We start from the raw sequence: 19,642 nt of genomic DNA, 5'->3' as shown, positions 1-19,642 counted from the left end.
CATTGCGCTCTTCCTGGGCGAGGCAGATCAGTCGCCGGCTTCTGGACGGCCGCTCACCGCGGCTGCTGGCCGCTCACGCTGGCTGCTGGCTACACACGGCAGCCCATGGCAACCCACCGCCACAGGGATTGCAGCCCATGCCGTCGCCAGCGACCCAAGGCAGCCCAGCTCCAGGTTGAGCTGCTGTTCAGCATCTTATCTGTAGAGGGCAGCGTCACTGGCCCTCACATGTGGGATCCGAACCGGGTCCCTCTGGCATCCCAAGCGAGTTCTTAACCATCGCGCCACTCGGCCGGCCCATATAAATATATTCTTGAAAGAGAATTTCTGTAAAATATTCTAATATCTAGGACATGTAAAAGAATACAAGTTAACAGTATTTTCCCTCTCAGAAAATTTATTACATTTATTACTACCATATATAGACCTAATACCAAAGAACTAATCTATCAAATAGTGCCAAGATTATAAATACATAGAAAGTTTATCATTATATTGGTATGCATGAAATTACATTGTAACTCCAGACTATGAAAGCATTTGCTAAAGACTAATTATACTTTTGTTTTATTCTCAAACTGGAATGACTATGTCTAATTGACCATGTCTTTCGGTAATGTCCCAGCCCTTGAGGATCACCCTAAGTCTAGTTGGAAGTATGCAAAGGTGGCTCACCGTTTTATTTGGAACACAGACCCAGGCATAGACACAACAGAAATAGCAGTATTTCTGTGAGCCTTTTCTATCTTATATTGAAGCTGACTTTGAATGACACCAATTATAGGATGTCATCTAAAATTTTTGGCTATAATATCTAACTGTTCGCGTTGCCATTAATGGCAATTTTATGTGCATCATTTAGGAAATTCAAAATAATATAAAGGAACAAAATTGCAGCTGCTCAGAAAAGAGATATTAGGAGAAGAAATCTAAGCACTAGTTTAGAAAATTCTATGAATTACTATTCTGAATGACTGAACTTGTAAAATTGTGTCTGTGTGAATTTTTTAACATTCAAACTATTATATGAAATCTTTCCAATGGGTTTATGGATACCTATGAATCAATTTTATTGCTTTGATGTGCAATATATCACTCTCATTACGCTGACTCACATGTGATATATCTCCTGTTAAAAATCCTATAAAAATCACTCTGGAGGCAATGATTTTAATATAGAAGCTGCATACATTCTGTTTTTAAAATATAAATCAAAATTATTCTTAGGATGTTTCATTGAAGAATACTTTTGGGATGTCATTATATGTTATTTTAAAACATTTTACCTTGAGCTAAAAACATTGAGCTACAAAATCCATTATTCATAGTCCTTTGGAATTAGATTAACAGAATTATTAGAGAACTAATTTTACTGAACAGATAAAATCAAGTAGTGAAAACTACTTAATTAGAGCAAAGTATTTAGACACAAAATTGTTTGAATTAATTGTTCTCCAACTTCCTATTCATTACTGAGTCACCTGTATGGAATCCAAATGTCCACCAAGCCTCTATCTGAAACTTCTGGAGAATTCTAAGAGTAAGTTGAGTTTTTAATCAGCTACAAAAACCCTCCTATATCTTTCACTAATTCTTATTTTATCTTCTGGAACAGGACAAACACTACTTTACTTCCCATGTGACTTTTTAAAGTATATAGTTTTAACTGGTACATACATAGTTTTTTCTTTATAGATAGCCCCAAATAAATCTAAGTGTTCATTAATACTTATAACTCAGAGATCTTTTTTTATCACCCAGTGGAAAAAAACTGAACGATAAATTGATGTTTCCTATCACGTCATTGACTCTTGAGCTTTTAAATACAATTGTCCATGGAAAGTCTATTTCCAATATTGCCGTTTTAGTTTTTTCTAACTTGATAAGTCATGCCAAAGAGTCATATTTGGAACAAGTTTAAAATACAAGGGCAAGGCTGTCCTGAAATTGCTCTTTTCATATGGAATTCTAAGACTCACTCCTAAGTTTTATTACCAATATATGGCTGCACCTCCATTGCTTCTAAAAAAAATAACACTTAGGAAAATTCAAAGCTTTTATTTACCAGTTGTATTTATTCTAGGAGTGACTTATTACTACTGAGATTGGGTAAATTGAGGTCTCTCCCCATTTAAGTCAAAGAAAGCTGAAGTGTACATGAGTGGCTGTGACAGTTGTCACAGTACCAGAAGTTAAATTGAGACTTTTAGGCTCACAGTAAGACAAAATTTTGAAAATGATAAATTGTATCTACATTTATAATATTGTAAAAGGGAATTCTTGTAAAGAACAGTGAGGTTCATGATAAACATATTTTTTACTGGAAAACTTACAAAAAATAAAACTGATGATAATGATAAAGCAAAAATTTTGACATCTCATGTCAACTTGACGGCATGTTATGTCACTTTCCTGAAGGAGGAATCCAAAGGTTAAAAATATTTCTTGTTGGATTCAAATATGCAATTGTGTATATTTTTAAATGTTTCTAATTGAAAAGGGAAGATCAAGTTCACAAAACATTACTATAATTTTGTATTTTCTATTCAACATAGTCAATCTTTCCTTTACCTTCTTGAACTATCCATAATTCAAGTTATATAGTTATGATGGCTCCTTCATGTTCTTGGTTATTAATGCTATCATCTCTATCATTCCTGGGTCTGTTTGTATTGATTCAATTATGGATTGCCTGCTTCTTTGTATGCAAATACGTGTTTATTGGATGACAGCATGACAGCCACTGTGAATTTTGCTTTCTCAGGTGTTAGATATTTTTATATCCCTATATAAGGGCACAAGACAGTATTTGATCCTTGGGAAGCTTGTTTCTAAAATCTGTTAGATGAGACCAGATCCGTTATGAGTTTCGGACTAATTTTGCCATTGCCATTACTGCTGAGTTAAAAGTTTTCTGAGTACTCTGCTTGATGCCCTGTGAATCATGAGGCCTTTTTTTGTTTTGTTTTGCTTTTACATGGTGATCATTTCTCGGCTAAGGGCTCTAGGGTGACCTTTTCGCAGATCTCGAATTCTTTCTGTGTAGCCCTCTTTTCTGTGGAACTCTGCACGGAAAACTATAAACAACTTGACTTCCTCAGACACCCAGTTTTCCTTCCTCAACTCAGCAAGACCACTACACTAAGCTCTACCTAGGTTTGCTCTACTGCTGTTGCAGCCTGGGAAGTATTCCAGCCAAAAAACGGGGACAATTTGTTCCTCATTTGTTCCTGCTCTCTTTGGGATCATTCTCTGCATGATGTTCAATGTCTAAAAACCATTGTTTTACATTTCCGTTTATCAGCTGCTTCAGGTATGAATATAAATACAGTTCCCTTTTACTTCATCTTGAATGGGAGAGAAGGTATATTAATAGTTAGTGATTTGAAAATTTCTCCTTTGATTCTTCCATATTATGAAGCAATCATTTATTGAAATAACTTGGTTCATTAGATTCTAGGTAATTGCATTTTTACCACAGGAACTTTTGAGATTTCCTTTCTGCATATTCGTCACATGTCCCTGACTTCTTCCGGTTTTAATTCATTATGTATATTATCTCTGTTGAGTTCCTGTTAGTTTTTAATTCAGTCTGCAGCAGCCACTCTTGAAAACTTGCATATCCCAAAGGTAAAATATTAGGAAGACTTGACATAGCTGGTTATTCTGCCCCTCTAAACTGCTGCTGTTGTTTTTCTCGTGCATTTTAACTTTGAATTCTATCACAGTTTTTCCTTGTTACATTATGTTAATATTTCAATTATATTTTCATGTTATTGTGGCAAAAGATCTCATATTATTTTAAGCCAGGGGTAGGCAAATTACCACCTAGAGGCCAAATCTGGCCTTCAACCTGCTTTCGTAAATCCGATTTTATTGGAACAGCCATGCTCATTTGTTTACATATTGTTTGTGGCTGCCTTCACTTTACACTGGCAACACTGAGGAGCTGTGACATAGCTCATACATCTAGGGAAGCCTAAAATATTTCTTTTCTGGCCCTTTACAGAAAATGTTTGCCAACCCTGTTTTAATTGTTAAGTGCTGTGTTTGTGCGTGTGTATGTGTGCACATGTGTGTATTTAGTTTTTACTTATCAAAGACAAAATTGTTTTGAGAGTTAGTGTCAAGTATCTGAATTAAAATTTCAGCTGTAAAGCTTATCAACTATTTGATTTTGATCAAGTTACTTAACCTGTTTCAAACAGCCTAAATTCCTAATGGGAATATTTATGACAGGTTAGTTAGTATAACTCCAGGCAGTCAGGAATTCCCTGGTAGACTGAACAAAAAAACAAAGCACTGGCCATTTCTTTCACTAGCCATTTCTTTCAAAGTTATAACTCCCTCGTACTGGAACAGAGACATCAACCATGCCCCAAAGCAACAAAGTCATTTTGGAGGACATTACAAAAGGCCTTCTCAAGGCAGAGCAACAGAACAAATCTGATAAAACAGCTTAATAACAGGCACCAGCATTTCAGCATTCCCCCTCCCAGGCACAAAGAAAAGTATAAAACTCAAGCCTTTTACCCTAGCTAGTGGGCATCCCAGCTTCGGGTACTCCCTCCTGCTCTGGAGCTGTAACCTTTCTCTTGCTTTAATAAAACTATCTTTTGCTACAAACTCTACCTCTCTGGTCCGTGTCTCCATTCTTCGGCTTCACGAGACCACGACCCCAGCGCAAGGAATATCCTACATCATTTATACATTTAATAATTATAATTAGGAATAAATGATGAAATCTATAGAAAGTGCTTTGTTCATAGTACACATTTAATAGAGATGCTTATTACCTCCATTAGAATGAATCACATGAAAAACAAAATAGTAAATATATATATTTCATCATCATGAGATTGAAAGTTTGTCTTTTTTCATTTATGTCTCAGTGTCTGATGTAAACCTCTAAATTCTTAAATTCTTTTAAGAATCAAGTTATTCCTGCAAAATCTTGAATAAGGGCCTGGTATTTAGACTAAGGCCTTTAGGCAAATTTGACCACTTACAACCCTGGGCTATTATGCAGACTCTCCCTGTAATTCCAACTATGTTTTATAGCAGAAATCTTTTTTCAAAAATCCTTTTGTTTAAAGGCAGTCTTCTCTCTCCTTTTTTTTTTTTTTCTTTTGGAGGTTTATTTACCATTCAGTGTGTATTATTTTAGATACCCGGAGACATAGGTGAAAATTCAGTTGTGAGCTGAGCTACAGTATCTCAAGGCCCACGCCTATTTCTGCACACTCCCCCACCTTTACATTTTAAGTGCTACAAATCCATTTTCACATTTCAGTTATTGAAGAAGGCTCTTTCCCTTAGTGGTGACTTCTCTCTCTATGAGAAAAGATGAGTAAAACTGCCATCGTCATGAGTGTCCTTTAGCTCTGTTGGGGCTGACAAGACCTTGAAAGTATTTTTTTCTCTCTATGGTTCTGAAGAAGAAAGAAAGATTTTGTGCAGGCCACACAGGGAGTTGATTTTCTTCCTGGCACATTTGCTCTTTAGTGCATTGAAGACTTGAAGTTTAATGTTTGCTTTTCTTTGTAAATGTGACGCTACAGTGCGATGGCTGGGGTTTAGCTTCTCTGTCCAGTCTGAAGTGCCAACAGGGAGAACATGAAAAGCTATGGAGAATGCAACTTCAGAAAACTGAAATCATTTGGGAAGGCAAAGCTTTAATTTCTACATGACTGCTTTACTTCCCCAACGTTCTCAAAATATGCGTATGATACAGTGTCAGACATACCTTGTCAAATGTAGAATGAAAGGCAATGTTTTAAAATATACATTTATATTATTCATGTATTTGGATCCAAACTAAGAGAAAACAAGAAAATGAACAGTCTCATTTGTTTGGTTATGATATTGCAACACATTAAATATTTTTTTCTTGTTTTGAAAGGCCTGACTTGTTTTGAAAACTTAAAAAAAATTATTTTATAAAATGTTTATTTAACAATAAATGATAAAATGTGAAATTGTTTTGTGAAGAAATGTTATACACTATACTGCGCAGGTAACTTTAAAATAGTAATTTAGTATTTATTAAGAAAATGTTTTTCCTTTTAAGTGTTTCTCCTCAGTTTCTTTTTTTTTGTGTGTATGGGTGTGTGTTTTTTTTGTTATTTTTTTTAAGCTGAGCCATCCTGCCACCTGTTGGCAGCTCAGCTCAGGCTGGGACTGAACCACTGTTGCTCAGAGCTCGCACTCTTGAGCAAGCTCTTAACCAACTGAGCCACTAGGCCGGCCCTTTCTCCTCAGTTTCAATTTGGCCTATTCTTTTTTTTTATTTTATTTATTTTTTTATTGGGGAATTGGGGGGATGGGAACAGTGCTGGGGAATTGGGGAAAGGGGAACAGGCAAGTTGCTGTCGTTTTGTTCTTCAATCTAGTTGTGGAGGACGTTGCTTCACTGGCCCAAGTTGGCACCATCATTGCGCTCTTCTCTGGCGAGGCAGATCAGTCGCCGGCATCTGGACGGCCGCTCACTGCGGCTGCTGGCCGCTCACGCTGGCTGCTGGCCGCTCACGCTGGCTGCTGGCTACATACGGTAGCCCATTGCAATCCACTGCCACAGGGACTGCAGCCCACGCCGTCGCTGGCGACTCATGGCAGCCCAGCTCCAGGTTGAGCTATTGCTCAGCATCTTAGCTGTGGAGGGCAGTGTCACTGGCCCTCACATGTGGGATCCGAACCGGGGCCCTCTGGCATCCCAAGCGAGTTCTTAACCATCGCGCCACTCGGCCGGCCCTGGCCTATTCTTAAGTACTTTGAAAATAAAATTTGATCCCTAGTGTTTTCACTAAACTACAAAAAAAAAAAAACTTTAAAATTTGCTTCTGTAGAATATTTTATTAATTAACTCATCACTTGTTATTGATTTTATGAATGCCTGGTGCAATAGCTGGGTTTTTTTTGTGCCAAAATGCTTATAAGACTCAGTCTTGACTGTTCATTGCTTTTAATCAAGGATTAACAGATTCAGAATTTAATATGAGTCAGTAGGCTGGTATTTACATTTTCTTGCATCTTGTCAGAAAATGACCAACGATAGCTAAAGTAGAAGACGTGTCTCTGCATGTAGTATGTGTTGAAAACATTTTAGTTACACATCAGTGTGAGCTTCCAACAAAATTAATATAATCCAACAGAAAATTAATAGAAAACAGTATCTCAGACAGGAAACTGGGACTTCTGCTTGGTTAGCCAAAATACTTCTTGAGTATTCCATTCAGTTCCGGCTGCCAAGTTTTAAGAAAAATAAAAGCACAGGTGAATCCATTCAGGACAGTGAGGGCATTTTGAACAGCAGATGAGGGAGATGAACATGCCTACCCTTAAAAGAGTAATTGACAGAGGACAATGTTGTTGCCTGAGTCTCAAATACCGGGAGTGACAAAAAAATATACAAGTGGACACTTTGGTCAACGTTGTTCAAGCTGTAGTTTGCCATAATCAGAAGTGTCTGAACGCTGATAGTAACCACTTTGAGCACCTCTTGTAATTGCAGAAGTCAAACGTGACTTGTATTCATCTTTTGTTATTGGTATATATTGAATATTACAATTTTAATACAGTTTTCCTTTCTTAAAATGTGTATGCATTTCTTTGGCACCCTCTGTATTTGAATGATAACACATCATAAAAAGTTAGAAACTCTTCTCTCTGGCTTCATGATTGTAATGTATAATGAGGATCAAATGGCAGAGTTTAGGGAGATGAGTTTGCGCTCAATCGGAGGCAGAATTTGTGTGCTACTCAGCGATGAAAATTGTAGGCTTTGACAGATAATAAATGTCCCATCACTATTAGATCATCTTTTGACAGGGATATGTTCAAGAGAACAGGGATTGTCAACTAAATCAGATCCTGTAAGGTCCTTTCAAATTCACAGAGTCTGTAATCTGTAAATTTGTTCACATATAAAAAGACAAAAGCAAAAACCATTTCTTCAGGTTTTATATATACACTACTTTTAAGAAGGTGGCCGGAGGGTACTCAATAGGCCATCATCATTTAGAATGAATGCAAATCTGATAGGATTTTGATTTTTTTTTAATGTAATTTCTTTTCACAAATGCTATTCACATGGGGGAGGGGGGGAGATATCCTATCAATAATTATAAATTTTAGTGTATGTAGTGAGTGGAATTCTATGGGTTTTTTTCGTTTTTGTTTTTGTTTTTTTCCTTCTGGTAAGGGAACTTGAACCTCTGCTAATCAGCAAGGAATAATCGTTACCTAAAGCAATAACTTGATTTAAATAGAAAATGAAACAGTATTTCTCATGTTTCCAAAATATATTGAAAGGTTATTTACAAATTACTTTAAACCAAAGTATTCTGATTAAAGAAATGCATCCAGATACCTGGCTAATCGCATATTCCGGAGAAGGAAATGCTGTTCAAAAGTAAATATAATTACTTTTCTTTGAGTTTGACCTTCTGTTCAATCCACCTACAAGTTATGTTTTCTTCAGTTTTTTTAATCAATGGTGGATGGTGTTCCTTCAACTGAAAAAAAGTACATTCTAAACTACAGCAGTAGCATCAGTTTAGCTGACAATAAGAATCAGATAACTATAAAAATTTTTTTTAAAAATGTGAATTTCCAACCACCCTATCCCAATCAGGGTTACACATTTGATGAAATAATGTTCTGCTATGATGTGTAAGTCTTAGGAGAAACCATAACTTCTGTTTTTTTTTTTTTTTAATGTTTTCCCTGTGCCTAGTTAATCAGTGTTGTTTAATTTATAAAATCATCAAAGACCATATTAGAGGGAATTCTAAAATGGTTAAGACATGTCCTCAAGTAGCAAGTCTAGTGGAAGGGGAAGATAAGTTTAAAATATATACTGCTCAAGAGAATGTGTTCAAGATATTACGCAAGGAGGGAAAATAACAAAGCAAAGTTACGTATATTTGGAAAAAGGAGAAAATGCATTTATTCAGTTAATTCCATGGAAGTTTTCATGAGGGAGGAGACATGGTCGCCACATCAAAGAGGGCGTGGAATTTAGAGAGAGATGAAGAAGGTACTCTCTGAAGAGTTAAGAGTCTAAGAAAACAGCACCAATGTAGAGAACCATTTTTATGTTACGTTAACCATTCTGCTGTGGCTGACTTGTGGAAACATGGAAAATTAGGGGCCTTTATCAAATCCCTCTCTTAAGTCACCTTTCTCTCTTATTAACATTGTTTATGAGGTTCTCTAAGGTTTTATGTTATCTCACTACCTCAGCCTCTTCTCTCTTCTCTTAGAGCCTCCATCCAATGCTTACTTTACACAATTATAATTAATCTCTCTCTCGCTCTCACTCTCTCACTCTAGCTCTCATGTATTCTCTCATTTTCTCAATGTTTCAGGACATAGGGTATTAATTTCACTTTCTCAGATCTGCTGAGCTCTTTCTGATTGTTCTGCCTAGAATTTCTATATCCCATCAGTCTATTTCAGTGTATCTTTATTCTTTATATTGTAGCTACCATTTACTTCAGAAAGTCTTCACTGATACCCCACCTTAGGTACCTCTTGTGTGCTTCAACCTATCAGGAATTCCACTATAGCATTGAACACACTCTGTGTTTTCCTGTCTGGATTCTCTGCCTACATACACATAAGAGCAGGAGCCCTATTGCTCTTGTTTTTCCATTACTTAGCACTGTGGTTATCAAGGAGTATATATGTGCTCAGCAGTTACTTGTGGTTCAGTGAATGAGTCAGCATATGAGTACTAGATTAATTAGCATCTTAATGTATTGAGAATTAGCAGAGTGTAATTATGGACTACCCAAGCCAGTGGCATGGGGATAGCATGGCTAGAGGCCCTGAGCAGTTTGGGGCAGCTGAAACACCATCGTAATTAGATACTGATCATTAGTCTGTGAGACAATTTCTCTTTGGAATTCACTCAAATAGAAGCAAGTGGTGAGTTTAAAATGTGGGGAAAAGATGGGCCGGCCGAGTGGCGCGTTGGTTAAGAGCTGGCTTGGGATACCAGAGGGCTCCGGTTCGGATCCCACATATGAGGGCCAGTGACACTGCCCTCTGCAGCTAAGATGCTGAACAACAGCTCAACCTGGAGCTGGGCTCCGGTGAGTCGCCGGTGACGGTGTAGGCTGCAATCCCCTGCTGCAGTGGGTTGCCATGGGCTACCATGTGTAGCCAGCAGCCAGCGTGAGCGGCCTGCAGCCGCTGTGAGCGGCCGTCCAGAAGCCGGGGACTAATCTGCCTCACCGGGAAGAGCGCAATGATGGTGCCAACTTGAGCCAGTGAAGCAACATCTTCCACAACTAGACTGAAGAACAAAACGACAGCAACTTGTCTGTTCCCTTTCCCCTAATTCCCCAATAAAAAAAAAAAAAAATCTTTAAAAAAATGTGGGAAAAAGAGATTGATAACAATATAGTAAAAGGAAATTTTTCTTCCACATTTTGTGCCAAATAAAGTATACTAAAAGTCCAAGACATTGACAAAAAAGAGAAAATCAATTATACAACTGACAAAAAAAAAATAATAGAACATATTTTATAATAATGGTTATGTCAATTTGAGTGGCATGAATAATGACTGATATTGATTGGTGAAATTTTAAACATGTTAACTGGTTTTTCCATTTATAAGACAATGTTTCTATTTTATATTCACATTTTTATTTTTGTTTGTTTTTAAACATTGGCAAAAAGAAACAGGCATGTGGTGGTGTAGAGATAGTTGACTTATAGCTAGACTGATAGAAGCTCTACCTTTATCTCTGGGGATACCTGGATGTCTGGTGTTTTGACTCTGAGCCAAGATAAGGACAGTTAAATTTAAGATGTACTTATTGTTTAAGATTGGAAACTCCCTAAAGACCCTCTGGGTCAATTTCTTTACAATTTCTTAACAGTTTGCAACTGGCCTAACCAGTTGGACAAACTTGGCCTCAGTCCCTGAAACCCAAAATTCCTTGAATAGATCTTGGTGGCTCAAGCCAGAGACACAAGGACCCTTGGTGACCTTGCACACAGGACAGCTCTTGGACTTCAGATAGAAAAAGCCCTCACTCTGTTTCCCTTGATGTACCATGTTCTTTGCCTTTGAAATAAAAGTTTTATACAGGTATGCCCTGAGTTGGTATTCCTATGGAGAGACCAAGTTTAATTTGCAAGATTTCAACAGATTTTGAGAGTATGATCATCAGTTTACGATAATGCTATATTAGATGTAATTACTATTATTCTGAAAGGTAGGTAAAAAAATCAAAAGAGGTTTGACAAATGACAAAACTAGTCCCAGGCATGGAGAATGAATTTTGGTGGGGATATAGTCACAATGGTATGCTTAAAAGCAAAAGTGTGCATGAGTGTGAGTGAGTGTGTGTGTGTGCATGTGTGTATAATTTAAAATAACTGCCTAAGAATAAAACTATAGAAATAAATACAGCAGAAAAACAAACTAACAAATAAACAAAAAGTCTGAAGGTTATCGTTGGCCACAATTTAACCCAAAATATATAGAATTGTATAGCTTTATGACATTTCACAATAATCTTAATCTGTGAGAAAACCATTTCTATATGAGTAGAAAAATTATTTGTTCTAAGTATATTATGTTTTAGCTCTTTGTGCTATAAAATGTAGTATAAATTCTGGAAGACTGCTATGACTAGAGGAAACTAGGGTAAGAATTGATTATCATCATGGAAAGCAGGAATGGTTCCTGTAAAACTAGCTGTCAGAAAAGACCTTTATTTCACAAGTGAATAAGAAACTAGCATACCTTTTTTATTTTCTTATTTTTATATATTTTTATATTTATTTATTTTTCTTTTAGCTGGGCCATCCTGCCACCTGTTGGCAGCTCAGTGGCAGCTCGGCTCAGGCCAGGACTTGAACTGCTGTTGTTCAGAGCTCAAACTCTTGAGAGAGCTCTTAACCAACTGAGCCACTCGGCCAGCCCATACCTTTTGTATATAATGGCAAGTGATTTGAAGACACTAAACTCGACCATAATCTTTATCTTTTTCTTTGCCTACTTAGGAAAGATAACAAGTTTCATGATAGACACCATAGGTATAAGGTAGTTCTATTCTAAAATGAACTAGCATTCTTTATGCTGAGTTGCAAGGAGGTAATAAAAGCCTTTTTATTTCAAACTGCTCTTAGATTCTAAAGATGAAACCCTGATATTAGTGGAGTAGGATAAAATAAGAGACCAGAAAGCATGTAATAAGCCCAGGGTTTTTCTACGCCTCAAAATACATGAGGAAAGTTCAAAATTTCTTAAGGAGAATAAAGACAAATCTATGTTCATGCGTGGTAGATAATGGTTGATGTTTAGTGTGAGAAATGGAATGCATTCAGACCAAGTAAGGGATTAGTATGAAGCTTCCCCTGTGTGTGTCACTACAGGTGTTGGGGATACTAAAGGAATGAGGCACAACCCAACTCACGCCTTCAAGATGCTGGTCTAGTGGGGAAGCAGACCATAACACTATGCAGAAGGCATCACTGGGGTACTAAAGGTGGACATATAACCGAGTGGGGGATGGTGGCGCCTGGTCAGTGATGATACAGACGGAAGAGCAGTTGCCAAATTTAACAAAAAAAAATATAGGACACCCAGTTCAATTTGCATTGCAGATAAACAACATTGTTGGTGGGATTTTTTTGTCTACATATGTATGTAATTACATGGAACATGCTGCGCATATTAAAAATTATTTATCGTTTATCTAAAACTCATTGAATTTGGTATCCTGTAGTTTAAAAGTCAACCCTAAAATTGAAAAGATTTCATAGAGATAAGAATACCTTCACTGAGACCCCAGAGATAAGCGTCAGGAGATGAGAGGAGATGAGTACATGCTAGATAAATGGGAGGGCTTATGAAGAAGCCAATTAAAGTGAAGCAACAAGAACGGTTGAGGCACTGTACAAAGTTCCGTTTTTTAAGCAAATTTTATGAAGTGTATATGTGGTGACATCTGGAGAGGTAAGCAAGGGTTATATAATGAAAAGTGTGTGACATGTAATGACTCATCCTGAGAGCAAGAAGGCTCCACAGAAGGAATTAAGTAGTGACATGGGACATTCATACTTGGGCTCTTGTTTTTTTTGTTTGTTTGTTTTTTTTTTCATTTTGACTGATTTGTTTCCTGAAAAGAGTCTCTTCAAATTATTAATGCATTTACTACAGTAATTCTTTTTAATTCTTTGTTTATCTGAAACAATGCAGATGCTGTCTAAATTAATACAACTTGTGCCTTTCTAGAGCCTTGTAAAGCCAAACATTCATTTAAAAGGCATGGAACTCAAACTGATAATCTCTTTCTTTCTGTTTCCCTCCCTCCCCTCCCGTCTCCTCCCCTCCCCTCCCCTCCTATTCTCTTCCTTCTCCCCTTCCTTCTTTCTCTCCCTTCCTTTCCTTTTCTTTTGCTTTCATGATAGCTTTAGCTTATCCAGTTTTGAATGCAGTTTTTCTTCATTTTTTTGAGATAAATACAAAGGGGCACTTAGCATTTCTCAAAGGCCTAAATTCAGATAAAGTTTTAGAAAAATCAACTTTTGTTTTAGCTGAGCCATCCTGCCACCTGTTGGCAGCTCAGCTCGGGCCAGGCATCGAACCGCTGTTGCTCAGAGCTCAAACCCTTGAGCGAGTTCTTAACCAACTGAGCCACTCGGCCGGCCCTAGAAAAACAAACTTTAAAAGCAATGCCTCATATTATGCCTGCCAGTGTGTCCAGCAAAATAACCTTATAATGCCTATAATGAATGGTTATGTATATTGTTAGATTTAAGAATAAAGAGACATGTAAAGACACAGAGTTATACTTATCTTAAAATCAAGCCATTAAATATTTGTTTGCCTGATTTGTTTCTCAGGTGTAACATATCAAGTAGAAAAATTTTAAAAAGAAAAAAAGAAACGAAAGGCACGGCCTTTTAGCACATAACAATAATTATTGTGATTCTTAGATTACAAATACTGTAGCAGGCATTGTGATAAGCCCTTTATCTCTATGTTCTTATTTGAATATCTCACTTATTAAAATACTTATTGGTATACCCATTTTATGAATGAAACTTTTTCAATACTGAACAGAAATTCAGATTGGATTTAATATTATAAAGGTAACACTAACATATTAGTTAGCAATTGCATTTAGCTAAAAAGAATGAGCAAAGTTAAACAGTAGCTTAAATAAAATAAAGATTTAATTTTTCAATCACAGAAAGAGAAGTGTGAAAGTAGGCATTTCAGGGCTAGTGTGATATCTCCATGATGAAATCAGGGCTTGGGACTTTAATATATATATTTTTTTTATTGTACTGATTTTATTACTTTTACTAAGCCATTTCCTCACACTCAACGCAAGAAATAAAATATGAAAAAAAATATATCCTCATTATTATTCACAACAAAAAGGGTCAGCTCCACCCTGCGGGCCCGGGCATATGGTACAACAGGGACACATCATGGCTCAAGCGGATCAAAGTACCATTTTGATTCTGACCCACCGAACAGAATCTCATGCAGATGTTATGACTGGACTAACTCCATGGGAGCTGTGATAGACAGAACCATTTCTGTGGTATCCCCGGATCTCAGTAAATAAAGAGCCTGTACAAGAAAAGATAGCCGATCAATCTACCCATAAATTCTATCTATAGGCTCTTTCCTTAGTGTAAGGTGGAAGATGGGACCCTTTCTTGAATATATAAGTACAAGTACTGTAGTCTAAAGATTGCTGGATTGATATTGTGTCTGTTTATAATAAAGATACGGTAGACATCAAAACCATGTCAGATTAAGAAACTTCCACAACTTGTCTTAATTCTTCAAATAATGGAGCAAGTTCCTTTTCTAGGCTGACAATTAGTCCTGTATTGGCATTGCTGCTGGCTATGAAACTCACCACCAAAGGTAAACGATTGAACTGAACCACCTGGTAGGTATTATAGTAACAGATGATACTTTTATTTTTTGAAAGTCCAAGTTTGCTCCCTTGGTCTGTTGCAAGGGCAAAAGTAGATAAGAAACCAGGTCTCAAAGCATGCTCTGGGGCATTGTCATTGGCCACTTTAATAACAGGCACTCCATCTCTATCTGACACAACAATAGCATGGAGCCCTTCAACACTTGGCAATTTTTTATACAGGAATCACCTCAGGTCCTCAGCCCACTCAGCCTCCCCAGCCCCCAAGGTCTAAGCCCAAATAAAGGGGAAGGGGCGTCCTCTGCTCTTTCAGCTCACCGCCCGCGCCACCCGCGGGCCCAGGCCTTAACACTGGGCATCGTGGCTCCAGTTACCCGGTTTCTGGGCCACCTGGTTCTTCGGGTCGCAGGGTTCTGGGCTGCCTGCTGTCCTTCACGGACAGCGCCAAAGACAGGGGACTTTAATATTTCTATAAACACATCCATGACTATTATGCCCATTGTTTTATAATCAAAGCGTTTGCTTAAATTCTAGAATCTAATTTTTCTTTTAGATAGAGAAACATCTGTTTCTTATCAGCTGAGTCTGTGTCCCATTTTAAACATACTTTCTAAAGCTTCATCTAAAAATTCCCACTTAAGAATCAGCAACCAGAAATATATCATAGAGTCACATGTAATTGCAAAGAAGGCCGGGAAATACAACTTTTTATCTGAGCGCTTTGCTACTCCAGCAAATCAGGATTCTAGTAAAAAGGAAAAGGAGGAATGTATTTTGTAACAACCAGAAATCTATAAACGGGCAGAGTTGGGTTTTCATGTTGGATTTTTTAATATCAAACCCAGGGCAGATAATTGTGACATTACAGAACATTCTTTAGTTGTCCTGGTCTCAGACACATGAAAAAACTAAGGTATACCAGGATGCCAAAAAAAGTGTATACAAGTGGACACTTTGGTCAGCGTTGCCCAAGCAGTAGTTCGCTGTAATCAGAAGTGTCAGGATGCTGATGGTAACCCTTTTGAGCACCTCTTGTAATTGCAGAAGTCAAATATGACTTGTATTCATCTTTTGTACATATTAAGTATTACAATTTTAATACCGTTTTCTTTTCTTATAATGTGTATACATTTTTTGGTACCCCCTGTATTATAATAGAATATAATAGGAATCAGTAAGTCAGTATTTTGTGAATCTGATAAATTTCACAAATATCAGTGTATCAATAGGGGGTGGACTAGTTGGGGAAAGCTACATAAATATGGTGGATCACAAAGGATATGAGAAGGGCTTGTTCCTTTTCTAGTTTATTCTCCTGATAATTGAAATCTTGTAAAATATTTTCTATTTGCCAGGCTGAACTTACTTAACTGAACTAGTTTAACTGTCACAGAAGGTTGTAAAATGTCAAGAATGAGAGAAATATGCTCTTTAGGTGTAAGATGCAATTTATTTTAGGTGCTTGCATGAAGTCTAAGACCATTACAGCAATATTGATTTACTACTATTTCCATTCCCCATTTTTGTAGAGCATAAAAGCATATTTCTGCTGAACTATAGGAACAAAGTTAAATGCTCAAATTTATATGCTTCTAGTATTTTGTCATTTTATTCCTTTTCCCTGGAACTCCATATTCCTGACTATGATCAAACTCTAAATCATGGTGGTGTTGAAAACATAATAGGATCATTGGAGATTTTTTTTTTTATCATGGCCCTTGCTTCAAAATCAAGGTATTTCAATGATATATTAATATAATACACTAAGTAACAAGTAAAAGTCATGTGGAATTAACTTAATACTTGTAACTCAAATACGTTACAAGGATGAATTTGAAGCAAGAGGAACGTGCTCATAGTTGTGTTTGCAGCGCTCAGCATTTTGGTTGGCATATTATAGGAATTCGATAAATATGAATAAATTAACAAATGCATGTGTTAAAACATTGGTGACAGAATTTCTGAATAGACAGATTTTATGATGTTTTGAAAAAGCACAGGATAGCCTAGTTGTTTTGATTTATGTATATTTTATGATTTAAGCTGCCCTATATTCCCTGATGTTTAATCATGCTTGAATACAGCTTACATGTGTTTATGCACACATCTTGAAAATTCTTCTTTTTATTTATTTTGATGATAAGACTAGTTAATTTATTGAAATGAAACTCACTTTACATTTTATTATATTCTGGATCAGTTTAAGGACAATAGTGTTTATATCCTCTCTGCTTCAACACTTCTAGACCAGATAATTAGAAGCAAGACAGCTGTGCACCTATTGCCTACAATGCTGGGAAGATTCATTTCCCTTACCCATTAACTGCTATATCAAATAAATAGGCTGCAGGCTTATCTGTAATAAATGCACTCTGTTTAATGCGATGAGACAGTCTCTTAATTTGAATACCTAGCATAGTGTCAGCTAATTCTCCTCTGCTGATTTAATTAGCAAGAACTCAATGGTTAATTATTTTGCACTTCCATTGTTGGAGTCTCACAGATGAAAAATATATATAATTCTTTTTCAAAATGAAAAAACAAAAACAAAACCCGGTAATAAAAACAGTTTGTGTGGCTTTTAAGAGTATGTAAATGTGTTAAACAGTGAATGAATTATTCAACATTGTATTTCCTTGGAAGATGTACAGATTTTAGTGAGCCTCCCTAGTTTGACTTGCGTATCATCTTGCATTATTTCATTCCAAGTTGTTTTTATTGAATAGTGTTCATTAGAAAAAAAAATACTCACCAATTTATTATATCCTGCAGATGAGGAAAGATACAATATTTGTTAAGAATTCACATTGTAGTTTTTGTTACAGAATTTCTTCCGTTGATAATATTTTTTAACTAATTCATTCTACATAAGATAAAGAAAATGTAAGTGGAAATCTCCTTAGTTTGGTTATGCTTTTACCCAAAAGCTATCTGTCAAATAATTACATAGAGCCGAATTTTAAATATATGTCAACACTAAGCTATTTTACTATGCCTCACTTTTAAGCTCCTGACTCAGACAAAGCTCAGTTAAGAGAGATTGCTGAGTATACAAAACCTTGCTTCATCACAATTTTTTTTTCAGAAGGACAGAAAGTGCCTCTTACTCTTTTTACTGGCAAAATGACATTGGAATGGGCCTGGATGGTTCTAACTATTTAATCCTAAGAAAAAACAAGTTTTGTGGTTTTTTTAAAATTTTTTTCTTGGAGCAAAAAATAAAGACAAGCCCTAATTAACTGTGTTTAAGTGTAAAGAGCTGTCATGCCCCAGAAAGCAAAGACGTAATCTCACATCAAAGGATCTAGAAAAGCAATACACTAGTGGTTGATTATGGATGTCTTTAGGCAAGAAGAAAATTTGGGGTGTCTCCTTGCTTGCTTCTTTTTGTTTTTCTGTTTTGTCTTTTGGAATAACATAGATTTTCAACAAGGCATAGTAAGAGAATTCTAGCGATAAAGGGTCGAGAAAGAATAAGTAAGCATCTAAGAAATGCTATTTCGAAGTACAAGACTTCAATACTCATATACTTCAGCCTCAACCTCCCATTGGTGGCTATATCTCTGTGCTGATTGCTATTTCTAAGTCAACTATTAAAAGGTCAGTTAGTAACAGTTAATATCATAGTCTATCTTGGTGTAGAACACGGATTTATGGTGAATCTGGTACTGAAAATTATGAGCAGGAACTCAGAAGTCTTCAAGAAAGAAGATACATCTGGGAAAATGGAGATGGCTTAAGATGGGCAGTAAGCAAATGCCAAAGTTTATCCATTTAGTTCAGCTAAATTCGAAAGAATTTCCTGCTTATGTCCAAAGAAGGGCAATTAAGTGTACTTAACACTAATGCAATCCTGTAATACCCTATTTTACTTTTATTTTGGCATTTCGTTTTCTTGCGGTAGCTTGGGGTCCCTCTTAGGAAGACTAGCTCACTTTGCATAGTGAGCGGAGTTCCTATGGAAGGGTTAAGTGCATGGTCTCTGGAATGTGATATTAGGAAAGCTGCTTATTAATTTTTTTTAAATCCAAGTGGACTTGTGTCTTGTAATTTTTAAACCACAGATGGCATAAAAGTGGTAAGAGATTCACTAATAAGAAGAAGAACAACAAAAGGAAATTAGCAGCCCTTCTTGGGCATTTATTATTGATATATGCATTTCCTTACTTGATCCTTCCATGAAGCAATGCTATGAAGTTGGGACATTATTGTCTCCATTTTTTTTCTTCTCTCTCCCTTTTTTAAGGTTTATTGAGGTCTACTTGATACAAAATATTGCACACATTTAATGTGTAACAACTGGATGAGTTTGGACATATCCATACACTTGACATACCATCACCACAATAAAGGCACTAACATATCCATCACCTTCCAAACTTTGTTGTATTCTTTTGTGGTTTTATTGGGGCTGTTTTGTTCTTTGTTGTTGTTTGCAGTGAGAATACTTAGTATGAGATCTATCCTATTAAAATATTTTAAAGTACAAATACTGCATTATTAACTGTAGGTACTATGTTCTACAGTATTTTCACATTGCATTGGTGAAGAACTGATGTGCAGAGAGGTGAAGTAACTTGTCCCCACAATATGCAAGCAGCTTAGTAGTGGGCAACGAGTCATAACATATCTCACCACCCTCTGAAAGCCATGCTAGGAGCACATTCTACTGAGTTGAAGCCATTATTTTATTATTTTTTAATTTAATTTTATTTTTTT

General features: G+C 36.5%; 2 pseudogenes; one reads left to right on the top strand and one right to left on the bottom strand.

The window, feature by feature from the left end:
- Positions 1–19,642, top strand: part of LOC109373353 (zinc finger protein 133 pseudogene) — a 45,275-nt pseudogene that overhangs the window by 17,153 nt on the left and 8,480 nt on the right.
- On the bottom strand, positions 14,309–15,408 carry LOC109373355 (ragulator complex protein LAMTOR3 pseudogene; annotated as a pseudogene).

This window comes from Hipposideros armiger, unplaced genomic scaffold (genome assembly GCF_001890085.2).
Source record: "Hipposideros armiger isolate ML-2016 unplaced genomic scaffold, ASM189008v1 scaffold_711, whole genome shotgun sequence".
NCBI classification, from domain to species: domain Eukaryota; kingdom Metazoa; phylum Chordata; class Mammalia; order Chiroptera; family Hipposideridae; genus Hipposideros; species Hipposideros armiger.
This window is presented reverse-complemented; position numbering and strand designations above follow the sequence as displayed.